Source organism: Coenobita brevimanus, chromosome 13 (genome assembly GCF_032717465.1).
Source record: "Coenobita brevimanus isolate Jiangsu-jjx chromosome 13, ASM3271746v2, whole genome shotgun sequence".
Lineage (NCBI taxonomy): Eukaryota > Metazoa > Arthropoda > Malacostraca > Decapoda > Coenobitidae > Coenobita > Coenobita brevimanus.
Genome location: NC_136966.1, coordinates 6,779,355 through 6,786,786, shown reverse-complemented (window position 1 = coordinate 6,786,786; position 7,432 = coordinate 6,779,355). Strand labels below are relative to the sequence as shown.

At 43.1% G+C, this 7,432-nt stretch overlaps 1 pseudogene; it reads right to left on the bottom strand.

Annotated features, from left to right (window-relative positions):
* Positions 1-253: 253 nt before the first annotated feature.
* Positions 254-6,393, bottom strand: LOC145414646 (uncharacterized; annotated as a pseudogene).
* Between the last annotated feature and the right edge of the window lie 1,039 nt (positions 6,394-7,432).

The window sequence follows — 7,432 nt, the reverse complement described above, 5'->3', positions numbered from 1 at the left end:
GTGTTGTTCCTCCATCCCTTCACCCATCTGACTTCCTCATGGCTGACATTAAAGTTTCATCAATTGGTGTATTATCTGTCATCATTGGCCTCAGTAGTAACAAGGCATATGGGTCTGATGGGGTCTATCCTGTTGCCCTAAAAAATTGTGCTTCTGTGCTTACACCCTGCCCATGTAACCTCTGTTGTCTTTATCTGTCGACTTGTACACTCGTGATTACTAATCTCTGACCAGGGACGCGTGGCGGGCGGTGTTATGACCACACTCGAGCCACGCATTCGAACACAGCCTCTGCACTACTGGGCTGGGCAAAGATCTGTACCCAGGTGATCTGAAGCGTACTACTCCTCATATCATTGATATTACTATATTCTTATGGTTTCTCCTCCATAATGAAATACTGTAATCTGTGTTTATTGACAGGGGCCGACATTTCTTCAATCAATCTGCAATTTAGCGATTTCCAAGAAGTAAAAAAACATGTTTCACTATATGTGGGTATTGGCATCATATATACCGTAATAGTTATTTATGAATTAGCGGCATTAACTGGCACACATTTTGACCAGAGGGGGCATGCAGCTAAGACGTCGCGTAGGAATAGGGCAGCCATTCCCACTGGATGGCAACGGCATAGATATAAATAAGACTAGATGCCGCATCGCCCATTCTTCAGTACAGTGGCTATGCGTCTGCGCGGCCGCCATCTTGGAGCGGTCAAGCATGTAATAGTGGGGCTTGTTTTTTGAGCGAATACAGACTATGAAAATGAATGTTGTTGTGGTGGAGGTGGTGATGGTGGTTATTGTTGTGGTGGTGGTGATGGTAGTTATTGTAGTGGTAGTGGTGTTTGTTGCTGTGGTGGTGGTGGTGGTGATGGTGGTGGTGATGGTGGTTTTTGTTTTTGTTGTTGTTGTTGTTGTGGTGGTGGTGGCGATGGTGGTTTTTGTTGTTGTTGTTGTTGTTGTTGTTGTTGTGGTGGTGGTGGTGGTGGCGATGGTGGTTTTTGTTGTTGTTGTTGTTGTTGTGGTGGTGGTGGTGGTGGTGGTGGCGATGGTGGTTTTTGTTGTTGTTGTTGTGGTGGTGGTGGTGGTGGCGATGGTGGTTTTTGTTGTTGTTGTTGTGGTGGTGGTGGTGGCGATGGTGGTTTTTGTTGTTGTTGTTGTTGTTGTGGTGGTGGTGGTGGTGGTGGTGGTGATGGTGGTTTTTGTTGTTGTTGTTGTTGTTGTTGTGGTGGTGGTGGTGGTGGCGATGGTGGTTTTTGTTGTTGTTGTGGTGGTGGTGGTGGTGGTGATGGTGGTTTTTGTTTTTGTTGTTGCTGTTGTTGTTGTTGTGGTGGTGGTGGTGGTGGTGGTGGCGATGGTGGTTTTTGTTGCTGTTGTTGTTGTGTTGGTGGTGATGGTGGTTTTTGTTGTTGTTGTTGTGGTGGTGGTGGTTACTGTGTTGGTGGTTGTTGTTGTTGTGGTGGTGGTTGTTGTTGTGTTAGTGGTGGTTGTTGTGGTGGTGGTTGTTGTTGTGATGGTGGTTATAATGGTGGCTCTTGTGGTGGTGATTGTGGTTGTTGTTGTGGTGGTGGTGGTTGTTGTTGTAGTGGTGGTTATTGTTGTGGTGATTGATGTTGTGGTTGTTGCTGTGGTGGTTATTGATGGTGGTTGTTGTTGTGATGGTGGTTGTTGTTGTGGTGATGGTTGTTGTTGTGGTGATGGTTGTTGTTGTAGTGATGGTTGTTGTTGTTGTGGTGGTTATTGTTGTGGAGATTGTTGTTGTGGTGATTGTTGTTGTGGTTGTTATTGTGGTTGTTGTTGTTTTGATGGTGGTTGTTGTGATGGTGGTGGTTGTTGTGATGGTGGTGGTTGTTGTGATGGTTGTTGTTGTTGTGGTGGTGGTGGTGGTTGTGATGGTTGTTGTTGTTGTGATGGTGGTGGTTGTTGTGATGGTTGTTGTTGTGATGGTGGTGGTTGTTGTGATGGTTGTTGTTGTTGTGGTGGTGGTTATTGTTGTGGTGATTGTTGTAGTGGTTGTTGCTGTGGTGGTTATTGTTGTGGTTGTTGAGATGGTGGTTGTTATGGTGGTGGGTGTTTTTGTTGTTGTTGTTGTGGTGGTGGTTATTGTTGTGGTGGTTGTTGTGATGGTGGTGGTGGTTGTGGTGGTGGTGGTGATTGTTGTTGTGGTGGTGGTTTTTGTGGTGGGGGTGGTGATTGTTGTTGTGGTGATGGTTGTTGTCGTTGTGGTGATTTTTGTCGTGGTGGTGGTTGTTGTAGTGGTGGTGGTTGTTGTTGTGGTGGTGGTTTTTGTGGTTGTTGTTGTGATGGTGGTGGTTGTTGTGATGGTGGTGGTGGTTTTTGTGATGATGGTGGCTGTTGTTGTGGTGGTGATTGTTGTTGTGGTGGTGATTGTTGTTATGGTGGTGGATGTGGATGTTGTTGCTGTGGTGGTGGTGGTGGTTATGGTGGTGGATGTGGTGCTCGTGGTAGTGGCTGTTGTTGTTGTTGTGGGGGTGGTGGTGGTTGTGGGGGTGGCTGTGGTGGTGGTTGTTATGGTGGTGGCTGTTGTTGTGGTGGTAGTGGTTGTGGTTCCTGGTTCAGCTGAAACGTGAACTCGGTGGATTGTAGGCTTAAATTTCCCTTCTGCAACCCACCATCCTCCTTTCGGAGGATAGAGAAGCAGCTGAGGGACGTTTGCATAACCAGACAGTTGAGCCGCTCGTACTATCGGTGTCACCATAGATATATTCCGACGCTTTCTGCACCCAAAAGCAGCACAGTGCTGTTGCATTTCTAGATAAATAGTGGTCAACTTCGCCCATCGTCTGGAACACGACATCGTCTGCCTCGAGCGTTCCAAGATGGCGGCCGCGCAGACGCATCTAAAGTAGTGTCATGTGGCATCTAGGCTTATTTATATCTATGGGCAACGGGGCCTGTTATCACTAGAGAAACATCCAGTTCAAAGTAGTAGTAATAGTAAATTTTTGTCAATGATATAAGGAGTATAAAGCATTCTTACTTAGATTGTGTCGTGTGAATCTCGGCTGCTGTGGCAATCGTGGATATTTCTCTGCTATCACCTACCAACAGCTCGGTTAAAGGCTCGCCTCAAGGAATAGGTCAGTGAAATAATAAACAGATTAATAAAACACAGCATGAAATTCAAATATCATCACGCATTCATTATAGACTAAAAAAAAAAAAAGATAACCAAATTTGTCTGTTTCTTATCATGCATATATTATTTGAGAAAGTAATATAATATGTGAAACAAAAGTGCTTCAGTGATGCTTAGATTTTTTTTTTTTTTTGTGATGAAGAAGAACCGAGGGCCGCGAGCCCGCAAAATTGCTCCTTCCAAGAGAAAAACAAAATACAAGAGAGAGCTAAATTCAAGCACCAAACTTTCCTGAAACGATGGTGGAGTGTGTCTGACTGTGTAGCCTACGCCTGGCCACGACTTTGGCTAACTCTCTGGTCAGAGATTAGTGATCACGAGTGTACCTTTCCTTCTTGCTGGAAGTTTGCTCTCATTCAGCCTGTCTCAAAGAAGGGTGACCATTCTCAGCCTAGTTGCTTTAACATCCTGCATTTCTAAAGCTTTTGAGTCTATTCTTAACAAAAAAATTTAAAGCACCTTTCCTATCACAACCTTTTTTCCGATCATCAGTATGGGTTCCACCTTGGATGCTCCACTGGCAATCTTCTCACTTACTTTTCAGACTCCTGGTCATCCTCCTTTCGGGACTTTGGCAAAAGCTTTGCCATTGCACTTGACATCTCAGAGGCTTTCCATCGAGTCTAGCATAAATTTTTAATTTCCAAACTGCCCTCTTACGGTTTCTATCCTTCTATCTGTGCCTTCATCTCGAGCTTTCTTTCTATAGCTGCTGTTGTAGACGGACACCGTTATTCTCCTAGAGCTATCAATAATGGCCTGCCTCAGGGCTCTGCCCTATCACCAACTCTCTTCCTTCTATTCTTCAGTGACCTTCTAAGCTGTACATATAACCCTATGCAGTCACACACTGATGACTCCTTCCTTCACCTTTCCATTGGCGTCCCGCAGCATCCACTTCAGCAGTTACTTCAACAAACAAGGTTTAAGGCTATGGAACACCTAATGTCTGGCTTGGCTCATATCTCTGATGAAGTAAAAGTAATCGTGTTGTATTTAATGCATCAAAAACTCAGTTCTTACATCTATCAACCAGACAAACTCTTCTGCAGGATATCCTTTAATCTTTAATAATATCCAATTCAATCCTGCATCATCTTTAAACATACTCGGGGTTTCATTCTCACGGGATTTGTCTTGGAAAGGTCATATTACCCTTCTTGTAAAATCTTCTTCTAAGAGATTAGGTGTGGTAGCCAACTCTGTGCCATCTTTACCCCTGCTCACCTGTCGACTTTATCTATCTACTGTATATACCTAGGCTGCTTCCCCCAAGGAAAAAGAGGTAGCCGAGACAGGACGACACACTCCCGATTAACTCATCCATTCAAACACACTCATTCGCATCTTAGCCCCAAAAGAGAGAAGGGACAGATCCTCACCGCACCACACCGCACGAGGGTCAACTGCACGGTGCAATCAGTGACATCCACAGCAGGGCCCGACAGCAGAGCTGGTTTACCCCTGCCACATCATAATAGACCCATCCCCTTTATATACCGGTTTTATTCGCTCTTGTGTAGCGTTCAACACTCACGTGTGGTGAGGTTCCCCACATACAGCTCTTCTCAACAAGGTGGAATCGAAGGCTTTTCATCTCATTAACCCTCCTCCTTTTACTGGACCCCTTCAACCTCTGTCTCTTCTCTTCAGTGTTGCTTCTTTATCTTTTTTCTTTCGCTAATTCAATGGTCTTAGCTCCTCTGAACTGTCTGCTTGCATCCCGTTTGACAACAAACTCGTGTCCTTTTTCTGTTCGACTCTTTGATGCAAGAGTTAACCGTTACTCTCAGTTCTTCATGTATACAACAGGTCAGCTCTGGAACGGACTCCCATTGTCTGTATTTCCCACAACCTATGGTATCCAGTCTTTCAAAAGCAGTGTGTCCAGGCATTTCGAGGTGAACGGATATTGAAATTGTCTCTCTGTTATCTTGTTTATGTTTTTTTTCTTTTCTGGGAGGGAACATAAGCGATTTCCTGGCTTTTGGTTCCTTCTTCCTTGCATTAAAAAAAAAAAAAAAAACTTTAATCGCAGAAAAAGACATTGCTGTATCTCTGCATCTTTCCTACAGAACGTCTTCGAAATTAGAACTATATTCTTGTGTAATCTATTGGTACAACGCGGCATTCAAGAAGGAGATATGGCAAGTTACTCCAAGTTAGATTAAAAGATGCATAGTTATTATGTTCATAGTACAGTACTACCAGAAGATATTCTTCACTAGAGATTTTTTGTAATATGATAAGCGTATTAAGCAAGAAACTTCCATGTCATTCTACACCACAAGTTGATGATAATCAGTGTTATTTACCATTCTGGCCCAGGATAGCTTCTTTGATGAAGTATTTTCTTTTATTAAATTTTGAACTAGAGGAGTTAGTGTCTTCAATTACTACTTCTTTTTATAACTCTTCATGAGGTGAGTAACATCATCTTGGTAGTAAGAATACAATAACGAAATACATCATCGATGTTTAAAGTTTTATTGTAATTTGGCAAAAAACGTCTGAGTGATGTGTTGGGACGAGGAACGTGGAACGTGATGTGTAAAGGGAAGTATTAATGCAAAAAGACTAGAAACTTGAAGTATTATCAACAGACCACGGTTTCTCCTCCTTCATAATGAAGTTGGGGGTTAACGTAATTTTAAAAGCTTGAGATGAAATGCTTATATGAACATGATGGTGTAAAATGATTAATATATTATGTGTTCTTCACGTGTACACTTGCACATCGCCCCTCCACTCACAGCCTCATAGAATTTCACCTAACGTCACCTAACATAGTCTAAACTAACCAAGCTTATCATACCCTGATCAAACTTAACCTAACGACCAGGCCTAAGCTAACCTTAGCAAATCCAAGAACACCCTAATTCACCTAACTCAGACAAACCAAATCCAACTCATCGCACCCGAACGAAATCGAACCTAGCCTAGTCTAATCAACCTTATCCTGACGTAAATTGATCTGACGTAACCTTATCAATCCAACTCAGCTTAACCTATCTTTGACTAGTGTAATCTAGTCCATTTACACTTAGTCCAACGTTACCTGACTAAGCCTAATCTACTCACCTGTAACCTAACCTAACCTTACCCAGCCTGCTCTAACCTACTCTACCCTATCCAAATCTAATCCTATCAAACTTATTCTAACCTAACCTAACCTAGTCTGCCCTTATCAGTGTTGGGTCCACTACTCCAATCATAAACAGTCAGCATAATGGCACTGATTCCAGCGACCGAGTAGACATATTCAACTCTAACCTAGACTAGCTTAGGCGAAATTAACCAATCCTAACGTAACCTACCCTGCCCTACCCTACCGCAATCAGTGTCGGCTCTACTTCGCCAGCCATTAACACCACAGTGATGGCAGTGATCCCCGTATCATGGGTTGGGCTGAGGATGTGACGCTTTACGATGACCAGATTTACATACACCAGTGCTGGGCGCAGCTTGGTTGGTGTGGGAAACGATTCTTGCTCGGGGCCTGTATGGTGTTTAGACTATCTATCCCAGGACAAATTATGGTTTACTTCTTAACACCAAAAAACAAATTTATTCAAATTTAGAGAGCCTTTTAGTTGTGAAAAGGGTTACTGAAGGCTGTACATAATGCCTCCAGCTCGAAGACTCTCTCATAAGGTTAAGGTAATCGCCTGGAAAAAGAAAAGGATGACCTAAAAAATATGTCACTGGACTGTAGGGTTTAATACAGAACCTTGATTGTTGCCTTGCTGTCAGGTATGCGTTACCAGCATAATATGTATTACGGAAATAATTTTATTTTGTCATCACATTCACACCCAGAGCAAAATACAATCTAAACAATATTAAAGATTTACTCACACACACACACACACACACACACACACACACACACACACACACACACACACACACACACACACACACACACACACACAAGGTGTCCAGGAACGTTGCATACCAGCTCTGGGAGGTGATTGCTGGACTGATTTTGAATGTAAAAAAAAAAAATGTTTTATCAACATGGGGTTAATAGTTACACATTACGGAGCTACATTTACATATGAACTTATGGACAAAAATGGTCTTCCTCTCCTCTTCATAAACTCATCCATAAGGTCATCAGTAACTGTAGCTCCGTTTCGTTTGGAAATCGGACCCTTGTTGATATAGTCAAGTTTGCATAAAAACCACTCTAGAACCAAGACCTAGAGTGAGTCTTCTCTCTCTCTCTCTCTCTCTCTCTCTCTCTCTCCCTGGTACTGAACAC